We start from the raw sequence: 13,389 nt of genomic DNA, 5'->3' as shown, positions 1-13,389 counted from the left end.
GGTCCATCATTACCTAAGGGACCTAATCTCACACATTGTATTACATGTGGCAGGGTGCCATTAAACCAGTTCTGGTGTTCTTGATAAGTAATCGGAATCTCAAGATACTGGTATGCTTGGTACCGTTGAGGTACGTTTATAATTCTGTGTGTGTGAAATGTGAATGATCTTTGGTCTTCCTCAGGAAAGGTGATGAAGAATTTTGCCTTATGTCATCCTAAGCCTGCCAGGGAATTATGGTCATAACCCCAGGAGAGGATGCTCATTGTTTTAAGCATTCTTGCAGCTGGAGCTTTTACTTATAGGCTCTAGAGTGCAGTAGACCCCTGTTGTTAGCGTTGCTCCGGCTTGAAGGCTTGTGCCCTTTTATCTAGATAAATATGGTCTGTTTTATTATTCATTTTTATTCTTTTTAGCAGTACTTGCAGTTTTTACATTTTATAAGAAATTCTGTGAAAGCATCATTATCAGTAATATACGTATTGGATTGTCATCATGTCCCTTTGCTTCACGTTAGATAAGAACAGAATGAAAACATGTCTGTCATTTTGTTATGATATTGCAGATCCACGTTTGTGCATACCATCTAATACTTAGGTACATACCCATGTCAGGATGTCTGCACAGACAATTACATGGGCCTTATAAAAACACTCTGTGAGAACAAGCTCATTAGAGGGGGTTACACCCAGGATATTCCATCTATATTGCACGTCACTTTGCAGCAGACCTCAGCCTTTGTGTCTCCACACTGCCTGATTTGGAGACTGGAGGCCGACTTTGTTCTAAGGTAATGGGGGTTGGGGTGCTTTTCATGGACATGGCTTGGGCAAATTAGGTTTATCATGCCTTGCTCTCTTTAGAGTAGACAGTAGGCTTTAGGGAGAAATTTGTATATTCATGTTTATCGCAAATGTTGGAATTGTTCATATTCACATCACTTATTCTCACAATTCTAATTTTGTCTCTTGCCATTATCCTAGTCATTGCAGCTCATCTATTTTATGGTTTATTGCAGTCTTTTCAATAAATGTATTGAAAACAGTTCTGCATCTTCTTTCTTGCCTGAGTGTGTGTAAGAGACTAATTTCTAACGCGAGCAAAAGGGTAAGACTTGTTCTACCACAATTGTCCCCGAGAGGCTTCCAGAGTCCATGTGCTAGGCTGCCAGAAATCACCTTTACTATTTGGGTTTTGGTGAAGTGCTGTTAGAAAGCTGGAAAAAGATTGGGCCGACAGCTGTCAACTAAAGTAGGAGTGACTCAGTCGCCTACAGAGGTTCTGCCGCCACTAATCCAGCAGTCTCATAGAGATTTGAGAGTCCTACGACACTGTTAGCTGCTTCTAAAGCTACAATGGTTGTATGGTTAAGGTGGAGGAAAGTCTCTATTATTCACTGAGTTGTTTTGATAATGTTTTCTTTATTTTGACACTGTAATGGTATATGCTTTAATTAAGGCCATGAAAAGATTTTATTGACAAGCTAGAAGAAACCCACCTTTTTCTGATTTTGTGATTCGTCTATTTTCCACAAGTGATGCCTGCACATTTAAAAAAATCATCCACAATAGAAGTAAAAACACAGTCCTTGGTGTGGTGTTTGTTTTCTTGTTTTCTTGTTTCTGTTTCCTGACAAGAGGCAGGAAATAGCCTCTTGTCCCCTGCTCTGTGCCAACATATTTGGCTACCAGTTTGCCCAAGAGGTCTTGAGCAGGGGCACAGACTAACCTCCTTCAGTTTGAATGCTGGACTGCTCTCAATTCTCGAACTCCATGCTGTGGGCAAAACGAGGAAAATCAGCATGTCTCTTTCTTTCTTTCTTTCTTCTTTTGGTAATCTGCACAGCATATCTCAATGACTTGCTGGGATAAACCACATTGATAAAACACAAGCAGACATCATCAGTGTGTAAACCTTTTCAATATGTTTTTCTGTAACCTTGTAACCTCCAGCCCGAGTCCCCTTAAGAAAAAAGTTATTTAGCAATATCAAGGCAGTCCTTCTTTGTTTAAAGGTAGCATTCTAAAGAAACAAGTATTTGCAATACAATAGGTCTCGCATTTGCTTGAGTTAGAGCTATTGCCATTGTAAATTCATAACTGTGCTTTTCTTGACACATAAATTGGTCAACTCTGCCTCCTAATTTAGTCTTTTCCTGGCATATAATTCCAGTGGCCCTGCATATAACTAAAGCACTCCCATTTATCTTCTTCCTCTATCTGCAGCAACAAATGAATTTAATCCTAATTTAAATCTGACATGCTAATTCCAATAGAATTCCACTTTCACCACCCCACCATCAGAGTTGCTGGCTGGCTAACACAATTCCCCAAAAAAGACACAAGACAGCCACAGAGGAGAAATAAACTTAGCAGGTCACCGAAACATAACAAGAGTGTTCTAGCAGTCATAGTGTAATAAGGATGCTAAATTGGCCTGAATCATGGTCATAATTGTAATAAGGAGAAATTATAAAATCATATGCAATTATCATACAAACCTTTTTCAGAAATAAACTTTTGGCATTAGACTGTAATGCTCAAAACAGCTCCTTTAGGGCACCATAACAAAAATATCATTTGTAGGAAACATGGTCATGTAAACATATTGTTAGCCTCTAGCATCGACATTGGCAGTGCAAAAAGAAAAATGTGCTAGAAAGTTAAAGCAACTGATTGAACTTTGAGAACGCATGCTGTCAGGAGAGGAGACAGCATTCAGCAACATTTTTGGCGACAATAAATAGATAAAATATGGAAGACCAGGGGTGCAAAGAGCAACAGGATGAAGTAGAGGAGATGTTGGTAAAAATGAGAATAGAGGCAGCAAAACGAGGGAAGGAATGGCTACGCCAGGAGATGGCAGAAGAAATGGAAGAGGGGCACTGCGAGCGGCGGAGAGGTGAAGGCTCAAGCTCACAAGAGGAGGCAGGTGCCTAGGCGTAGAGCCACGCAAGCGGCGGAGAGTCGATAGCAAACCTGCAAAGAATGCTATCAGGAAAGGACGAGGAGTGAGTCCGCTGCCTGCAGCCACCATGGCGGCTGTAACTTGGAGAAGTCATCAAAGGGTGAGCATATCAGTGCAATAGTTAAAGAATGTCTGAACTTGTTTGCCCCACTGTTATTCAGTAGAAAAGGCGCAAAGTTAAGTCAGGAGCATGAGGGGGTGAGGTTAGAGGATACGAGACCTAATGGTGGGAGAAGTACAGAATGGCAGAAAGACAGGCGCAACCAGTACAATACTGATGCTAGACATCACACACTCATACACCTTTGCACTTTTGTGCAAAAGGTATGTGTGTGGCGCTAGACAGTCTGATTGCACACTGCTAGGAAAGAGAGCAGCAGTTGCATATCTTAAAACATAGTGTTCTGTGATGATCTCTTTCCATAGCACAGCACAGCAACTCTAGTAGCAGAATAGCACTATTTTTTTTATTAAATTCCACCCATATGCTTGCTAAAAACTTAAAGTTACCTGATTACGACTTGCTATGAGGGACATAATTTTCCAATACCAGTATGAAATTGAACACCAAATGCATTCTGAAATGGATAGTTCTACGTCACGTCTATATTAGAAATTGGAGTACAGTTTATGTTTAACAAGCAATAGCAAATACAACATGTCTCACCTTTTGGCTGCTAAAGAACTCATACTGAAGACCTATTGGCTACGCCAATGCTTTTTGTCAGTGTTGTTGTTGTGTTTCTCTAACAATCCTTTCCCCCAATTTGTAATTTAACTTGTAGTATTTAGTAGTGTGTGTAATAAAAGTATTTTTCCTTTTTATAAAAAGATACTGACTGGACAATGATTTATTGAGCGTTGTTGTGGTGTACCGGCAATCCCAATTAAGAGAGACGCTTTGTGTCATAGGCCACTCCTCTTACGTATGTGCCTTAGCTACCTTTAGTTATGCTTCTTCAGCCACGCCCCCGTGATAGCCCCTCCACTGTTTTAACACCACTTAAAGCATTGCAGCCAGGAGGGATGTTCTGTATGCTGCTGCTTCAGATACTTTACAACTGGAAATCAGTAACGTGCGTCTCAAACAGATTCATTTTAAATGCGGAGGAGGCCCCACATTTGCAATTTATTTGTCTATAAATGATTGCACCCCGTTTTTCCAGGACATATTTTCTGCAACACAGTTAAAGCTCTGATGTACGTTTACATCACATGTGACACAAACATGTGGCAATTTAACAGTTATGTTTATTGGTTTAGAAACTCTTACCATGACTGCTAGAAGTTTTTTTTTTATGAAAATGCTGTTTTTTGCTTCTCTAACGGTATGTGAGGCTCTTCTACCCATGCCTACTATACTTTCAATCAAGAGGGCTGATATACGTTTAACAATAGTTAGTAAACACAATTTTGCCAACACTTTTAGAAGGACTGTACCAGCACTTCTTTTCAGAGAAATTCTTAGTAGTGCGTCCAGATCTTTAAAGGGCAACAGCAGCACTTCTCAGCAGGGTTGCTCTACCTTTAGGCAAACAACACCGCCGTTCTCCAGCTTCAATGATCTGATTTTAATCAAACAGCCTTAGTAATTCGGGGAACAGTTAATGTACTTTTAAAAGAACAGTACCAGCCTTCTCAGCAAGGACGCAGTACTTAAAATGGAACAATGTCTGCACTTCTCAGAAGAGCTGCTATTCATAGATGTTCAAAGGACAGTTCCTGGACAGTAAGAGGCCTGCCATGCTGTGCTCCTGTACTCTTAACATAGCAACATAGATGGTGGCCACATTTATGGGCTGTGTGGTGCAGGGCAGCACAGCAAGTCATTTTGTTGTGCTGCTCTGCATCACTGTGAAATGGCAGGAATGTGCCCTATTTATCCAATACGGTGCATTCCTGTCCTTTCCCTCTGTGCTGGCGCCCTTTTGGCTGCCTAGCGCCAACGCAGGCATGAGTGCCTGTGTTGCATGCACCTTCTTGCACAAAATTAATCCTGAGAGGCATTTTCCTCTTTCTATGTGTGCTCCAGAATGCAGCACGCATAGTACCTGAATGATTGTCCCTCCCTTGCCATGTGATTCCAGTGGTTCTGACTATACCTAAACAAGGTAATATGGGTATTTCTCAGAAGAGATGCTCAATGGCTAATATGCCAGTATTTTATACTGCTAGTTATATGGAACTTTTCATACCTCTTGTGAGGCCTAAAATGTATGGGCTGCCATACTTCTAATGTGGCAGTGCTGGCACTTCTTGGAAGGGTTGCTAAACATTAAGGGTCATATTTACGAGAGACTTGTGCCACTATTGCGTCACTTTTTGAGATGCAGTGGGCGCGCAATCCTTAGACTCATATCCATGAGGCCACGTAAAGCCACTTTACATGGCTTTGAATGGCCTCATATATATGGAGTAAGGCACGGCAGCACAAATCTCTGCATTGCCTTAGTCTGCGCCAGGGAAGCATTCCATGGGCATTGGGGTAGGTGTTCCCACACAACACCCATAGATTTTGACGCACCCCCAGATTTACAAGAGGTTGTAAACCTGGTGATGTGCCAAAATCGAACGCCTCCCGAGGGGAGGAGCAACAAGGAGAAATATATTTTATTGCTCCCTGTTTTTTCCTCTTTCTATGTGTCCTACATTCTGCAGCACACATACAAGGAGGAAACAGACTCCCAGGATTATATTTTTGTGCATGAGGGTGCCCCTTCCTGCACAAAAATAATTCTGCATGCAACGCACACACCCGTGCACCATGATGCAAGGGTGTCCGCATTGGCGTTAGACACTCCATATTGCACCAGCGCTGAGGGAAAAGACAGGAATGTGTCATATTCATTAAACAGGGTGCCTTCCTGCCCTTTCACTTTGATGCAGGCCAGTGCATCAAGCCAAATCCCCACACATCTGGCCCCGTGTATGTCAGTATTTCCTATGGCAGTATCTTAATTTGAGAGCGGGCTGCTCTGGGTTTAATGGGACAGTGCCACCATTTTTCGATAGGGCTGCTATACATTTCATAAAACATTACCTGCATTTCTCAGCAGGCTGATATACTTTCAATAGGACAGTGCTTGTACTCAGCAGGTCTGCCATCCTTGAACACCACAGACACTTTTAAGCAAAGCTGCTACACTTTGAATAGAACAGCACTAACACTTCAGCACAAAGGCTACACTTTAAACTGGACAGAGGAGAAACTTCTCATTGAAATGCTGCGTTTTCGCTAGGATGGTGTCTGCCCTTCTCGGTAGGGCTTCCGGAAACTACAGGACACCAGCAGTGCAAAACGTTACAGAAGTAGGCAGGTAAAATGTTATGTATATGTTTGTATGTGGCAGAATTACTTTACATGAAGATGTAAAGGGGTGTGTCAGTGGCGGTCCAGCCCCTCACACTCCGGTCCAGTGACGTCCCCAGGCCCTGACACCCTGTACCAGTGACGTCCCCAGCCCCTGACACCCTGTACCAGTGACGTCCCCAGACTCTCACATCCTGTGCCAGTGACATCCCCAGTCCTGCACTATATCATCCTGCCCAAGTGACGCCCACAGCCCCGGACACCCTGTGCCAGTGACGTCCCCAGCCCCGCACAGCTCTCACGTTGGTCATTGTCCGTCAAGCTGTAAAGCTTTGCACAGCACCGTCCTTTAATCCTGTAAAATAGGCTTAGCTGTAGCAGTCACATACCAAGAACACCCTGAAACGACCCCTGCGTGTCCGCATTCCCCGCCCTAACCCAGGTGCGCCTGAGCTCTGTGTTTCGGACCCTGGTGCGTGCTGGTCTCGCGCCCCCACCCCTGCGCTTCCGGTCACGGTGAGCACATTAAATATCTCATAATCCAAAGCACTGAAGAAGCTGTAACAATAATGACGGGCGTTTGAAGGGCCCCACCCAGGGCGGCTTTTGTGGCCTGATGCTGGAGCTAGGGCGGCCCCTGCAGCGCCCCCTGCCGCCTGCTGACACCTTGCAGGTAAGCCACACGAGGCGCTGCCCGGCGCTGCGTGAAAGCAGCTTCCCCTGACCCGCAAGGGGCGATCCGCACGGCTGCAACAGGTATGTTTTAGCCCCCGCTGTGGCTGACGCTGGGGGAACGTGTGTGCGTGCTTGTGCGTCAGGGCCGGGGGTCGCTCCTAGATAAAGGGTAGGACAAGGGAAGTGAGAAGGGGGGTAGTAAGAAGGCAGTGGTACAAGGATTGGTAGGCGGGGGGGAGAGTACGTATGGCTTTTCTGTTTTTAACTAAGTGAGAGTTTAAAATTGAGCGTCGAGAATACCAGCACAGAGAGGGAGCGGTTTCTGGCGCAGTTTTGGTCGCTTACTCCGTTGGCTCGCCGTACCGTCTCCTCCGTCTGATAAGTTTATTTTTTTTATCTCGGAGACGTGCCTAACATCTGCTGCTGGTGTAACCTCGGGAGGGTGAACCAACCCCTATCTACGTGAGATATCGCAACCCCACGGCGAGGGTGGGGGTTGCACTAAATAACTTAGTACAGTATAACCCTGAACCACATTTCAAAGCTGCGGCATAAACCACCACAGGTGTACAAACTCGGCAAAACTACACCAGGTGCACCAGCCGGACACTGACTTGCACCAGATCTCCAGACTCGCAGATCAGTGGAAAACGACTCTACATTAGTCAACACAGTAACACCTTGCATCAGACGTCCACGCGCCGATTAAAACACGTCCAGGTGGCCATTCAAAAAACTCCCTAGATGCATCAGCCGGGGCTCAGTCTTGCAGGGAAGCCCCGGTTCATCAAACGTCTACACCTGATGCAAGAGCTCAGACCAAAGCACGCACATGATGCCCACCTTCATATCAGAAGAAACACACACACACTCACCCAACAGTGCAAAACCCGGCCCCAGACTTGATGGTAAAATCTAGAGCCAGGTATCCGTGCTAACGAAAATCCACACCAGATGCATTAACCCAAACACGGATATCCACGATCAATTAGCGGAAAACTACAGCTCATTATACAACACAGTCCCCACCTGTCCTAGACTTCAAATATCTCTGATGGAAACCACATCCAGGTGCCCAGCGCAACAAAATCTACACCAGATGCACCAATGCAGACAAGAGAAAGCACCACAGGTCCACTCTCAGATCAGAGGAAAACATCCAGTAAATTACCCAACACACCAAAACTCTGCACCAGTCTTCAACGCTCCCAAGACGGTGCCCAGGAGAAATAAGTGTTCAGGGAAAGCTACACCAGATGCACTGAGGTGCAGGCACACCCTTGCAGCAAATGGCCACACCGACACCAGTGGAAACCCTATACCCAATAGCCCAGCCAGTAAAATTCAGCGCCAGACTTCTCACCTCTACAAAACCTGGGACAGGTGCAACAGGTCTGATAATAACTTACAAACTGGCCACCATATTAAATCACACCTGACCAAGGTGTCCAAGACACATTGATAAAAATCTTCACACAAGCAAAGTCCAGCAGCACATGTTCTAGCCAAGGAAGAACTTGTGACAACGAGCCTCAGATTTCCCAGCATAGGTTCAATCGTGCAGCAAATGCCCCAGACAATACCCTGCACAAGCTATGCTTGTCATGCCAAAATAAACAACGGCAATGCCAATAGGTCTCACCCTGGCAAGCCCGCAATGCTGACATTTTTGTGTAAATATATGCAAAAGTTATTGAAAGTTCCAATAAATTACAAAAGTAAAAATGCCGCAGTCTAACAGTCGCCTGAATATGTTTGCAAAACAGTAAGCAAAAAACACCATCATAAAAATACATTAAAAGGAAAATGAAGATGAACTGAAAGCAGAGATTCATTCGCCAGTCCAGTGAAATAACAGAACAAAAAGCCCCCCGCCCTAGTAAAGTACATAGATTGGCCCCGATCCGGACTTACTCAGGAGCTCACAGGCCTGGGTTCTGTGCTGAGGGGGTCCCCTGGAACTCAGGGCCCCCTGCACCGCAGGGGCTGCGGGGGCCTTTGTTACACCACTGCACATGTCTTAGCACAGAGGTGAATTTGTGTTTGTGTACAAATAAAATGCTATCCCTTACAATGAAGAACGCCACTGACACACATTGACTGACTCATAACACCTTGCTGTAGTTTGTGGTCGGCTGAAGACATTTATTAATGACACTTGTAAAGTCCAAGAGATAAAGAGGTCTGACTGAAAGCCCATATATGTATAAGTATTTTATTTGTATGAATCATTTTGCTTGAAACATGAGGCTTGTAAGACCCCTAAAGCAAACTTTAAACCAAATTTAAATGGCAATAGATGTCACAGTCCAGCCAAAAACCTGAAAGAGATGATTAAGCATGCACATGATGTCCTAGACTATAAGCAAATAACCTTGCATGAAGTGCTAGCGCTGGCAAAATAGTGCACCAGACGCACAACCTAAAAAAAAAGTATTTTCAAAATGTGTTTATTTTCAATGCCCTTGATCTTCAGACATCTTTTGACAAGACGCTTGTAGCCAAAAATTTGTAGCCAACATGTGTTTCAGTCACTGGTGAATTTACCAACGACCAGTTGTAAATCTTAAGCAGCCAAAAGTAGTCAAAATTCCAAAGATTACACGTGGATTTTGGAGTACTCTCTTTAGCAACTTCACATCATATAGTTAGAGGATACACAAATTAAAGCAGAAGATAATATTCTAATATTTTACACATACAGGTGTATGTTATTATTGGTGTGCTCAACTTGATAAATAATTTTGAATTTTGACTATTTATGATTTATAACTGGTGTTAGTCGTTGGTAAACTCACCACAGCGACGTGACACATGTTGGCTACAAGTTTACAAGTTTTTGGCTACAAGCTTCTTGTCAAGAAATGTCTGAAGATCAAGAGGATTGGAAATAAACGAATTTTGAAAATATGGACTTATTATAGTGGCTTGTACTAATTTAAGTTGCTCAGAAGGTTGTAGTTTGATGGGGACATCTTGCGGCCTTGTAAAGTGGTTGGATGCACCTTCTTCTCCTTTGTAGCAACTGTTGTTGATACTATTTTCTGTTGTACTGCAGGAACAAACTATTTGCGGCAATCAAAGGTCTAGCCACCCTTGTGTTTTTTTAAACTAAAAAAAATATATGCATCGAATCACTAGGCACAGACGAAAATCAGCACCAGATGTTCCAGCAGAGATGCATCTTAGCACCAAATGCCTCAACTCGGACACAAACCAGCAACATAAAGCAAATGTCAGCTACATTCCTGGATCAGAACAATTGTGCATGAATAACCATGCAGCCATTGTCTCAGCTCAGGCAAGAACCTCCAAACACGGGCAAACCTGCACCAGTTATCCATCTGTGCAAAACCAAGACATTTGCAACAGATCTGGGAAAGCCTCTATCAACTATCCTACTTCCAAACAAACCCTACCTAATATAACCCTGCTAAGCATAAATCTTATGCTATACATGTCTTCCAAGTTAACACTTGAACCATTTGTCCCGAACCACACACAATTCTACACTGGTTTTCCAATGGCAGGCACAAAAACTGGTCTAGATACCTCAGCCCAAAATACAGCCTTCTAAACTTGGGCAAAAATATGCAACATGTTTCCTAGTACTGGCAAAGCATGTATCATATGTCAAAATCTATTCAATAACATTCATTTATATGTCCCAGCACAGAAGCAAACCTGTTACATTTGATCCGCATGCTTAGATTAATGCTTCACTAGATTTTACAGACCCTACCACTGATGGCTCAGGCCAGTCACGATCTCAAAGACATAGACCTGATGAACCAGACAAGGCAACAAATCTGGACCAGATCCTCAGGTCAGACATAAACCTACGTAGGATATTTCAGTTCAGCCTTCAACATATAACTGATCGGACAGCCTAGACAAACAAGCACTGGCAAAGCCAATTGGTCGGGTATTTCATGTGTGTATTCATGAAGAGTGAGCACAATAGAGAGAGGAACAGGAGGGATCTAGCAGCAGCGAACAGAGGGGATAAAAATGTCCCTTATGCAGTTCAATGCATTCAAATAGAGATGGAAAGGTACACTAAGACAATAGCATTAAGTAAGGCATGAATATTCCACCAGTGTGAGCCACGACCTGATTTACAAATTCTCACACCAATGATTGTAAGAGACTGGTTGGCTGAGAGGGGCACACCCAAAACCCCTTTCTATGTATATTGTTAGCCATATGTCCTCTTGACTTCTGCACAGTAAAAACCCAGGACTAAAAGCCTGAAAAAAATTGCTCCAGTACAATGCTGCACCAGACATCATAGCTCAGACATTAACCTGCACTAGGTGTCCTCGCCTTTAGCTAAAATACCCGCACCGGAAGTACACATGCTTGCAGAAATCTGCACAAATACCCTGGCCAAGAGACACGTCTGTACCACATGCCTCATCCCAAATTTAAACCTGCACCAGATTTTACATAACAAGTTGTAAGTAGATCAGTATACATTCAGATGTTTGTCAGTAACCACTTGCAGAAATCTTGCCCCGTTTATATTTTAGGAGTCCCGCTTGTTATCATCTGAATGAAGAAGTAAGTGTGCACGTCCTTTTATCAGAGAGTACATGATAGTAGAGGTTGGTTTGAGAAACATTAGCACTTTTTTCAATGATAAAACTCAAAAGGAGATGAAAATATCCCCAAAACAGTTTTTTCTCATTGTTTACGCATTGTTTACTGCTTTTAATGAGAAACACTGTATAGAGACAGGGCAGTCTCCAATGTTCGGATCAGGACAAGCGTCACTATACAAATGCCCTCAACAGAGTGAGAGGCTCAGTTAATCAGCCCATCGACCTATAGGGTTGTTAGGGGGAGATTTAAGGAAAGTGGCGCTGCATCCAATGCAGTGCCACTTTTCTTGTGCCCTTAACGCCCCCCTAACGCTACCATGGATGCGCCGTATTTAAGATACAGTGCACTATCGTGGTAGTTGGGGAACTAGCATCAAAAAGGTTGATGCTAGTTTGCCGCTTTCAGGATTAGCGTAGAAAATGTTGACGCTAGTCCTGCAAAGTATATAGAGGTCCATTTTAATAAATGATGGGGCATATTAAAGGTCATAGCGCCACCTTGCGCCACATTTGCGTCATTTTGTTTACGCAAATGTGGCCCAACGAGGCCAAAAACGCAGCACTATATTTACAAAGAGGCGCAATGCTTGCATTGTGCCACTTTGTAACCCTTTGCACCACATTATGCCTGCGCAGGCATAATGTATGCAAGGGGGGCATTCCGGCGCTATGGGGGCCGCAAAAATGGCACAAAGGAATCTATGAGATTCCTTTGCACCATTTTTATCAGCATTTTTTAATGTCTTCTAAGTGCAGGCGTAAAAACAGAGGCTCCCATTGAATACAGTGGGCCTCAAGGTGCTTTGCAGGATTAGCGTCATAATTTTGTACTCTAATTCTGCAAAGCACCGGACTAGCGTAAAAAATTATGACGCTAGTCACCCTAACTACCGCCATGGTGTGCCATATTTTAAATATGGCGCTACCATGGTAGTGTTAAGGGGTGCAAGAAAAGTGGTGCTGCACTATGTGCAGTGCCACTTTTCATAAATCTGTCCCAATGTGCATCCTTTGAATGCCTGCTCAGAGCAGGCGTTAAAAAATGCCGCTAAAAATGGTGCAAAGAAATCTTTTAGTTTCCTTTGCGCCATTTTTTCAGCCTGGCGCAGGTGTGATGTGGCACACGGGGTTACAAATTGGCGCAATGCATGCATTGCGCCACTTTGTAAATCTGGCACACTGATTTTTGTAGCCTAACACCACATTAGCGTCAAAATAATGGCGCTAATGTGGCACTAGAGCTTTTTAAATATGGGCCGTAATGTTTTCTGCATTAGGTACTTTACTCACTGAGCTGTGTTCCACACTTGGGGCCTACTACTAGTTGCATGGTGCAGGGGGCTGAATGACCATGGTTGTAATTATCAATTCTGGCCGGTGATTTATTCCTGTGTGCGCACAATTATGACTGGGCAAAAGCCACGCTGACCCAGGATTTTAGGGCCTATTTTGGAATCTCTATCACTGATTCAGGGGACGTTTCTGTTTCCATTTACCACATGCTGTGACTAGGTGGCAAACAGGAGTGGGGAGTCAATGCAGGTGGGGTTGGCGGGAGGAATAAGGGCAAGCTCTCGTGTGGCGGGGGCGTTCTATGCCCCTCCCATTGGTGAAGGAAGGGGACAGATCAGAAATGTATTGTGACTGTGCTCTTAGATCCTACCCTAGAATCCAAGATGATTTTACTGGATGAAGATGCAAACCCAGTAAAATGGCACCTAGAGTTTCCCCATACTGTCATTTCAGGTGCGGGAACATCGGGCCACATGAAGTCAGCTGTGTGCAATCCCCTAAAGTAGTGGTTCTTAAACTGTGGTCCAGGGACACCTGGCA

General features: G+C 44.0%; 1 protein-coding gene across 3 annotated transcripts in view; it reads left to right on the top strand.

The window, feature by feature from the left end:
- Positions 1 to 6,706: 6,706 nt before the first annotated feature.
- C12H16orf74 (chromosome 12 C16orf74 homolog) overlaps positions 6,707 to 13,389 on the top strand; it is a 200,744-nt gene continuing 194,061 nt past the window's right edge. The window contains exon 1 of one of the 3 annotated variants that reach the window (XR_011199977.1): positions 6,707 to 6,793. The gene's annotated coding sequence lies outside the window, so the exon portion shown is untranslated. The other 2 variants (XR_011199976.1, XR_011199978.1) reach the window with 2 other exon arrangements.

This window comes from Pleurodeles waltl, chromosome 12 (assembly GCF_031143425.1).
Source record: "Pleurodeles waltl isolate 20211129_DDA chromosome 12, aPleWal1.hap1.20221129, whole genome shotgun sequence".
Lineage (NCBI taxonomy): Eukaryota > Metazoa > Chordata > Amphibia > Caudata > Salamandridae > Pleurodeles > Pleurodeles waltl.
Note: the sequence above shows the minus strand (reverse complement) of the source record. Positions and strands in the feature narration are given on the sequence as shown.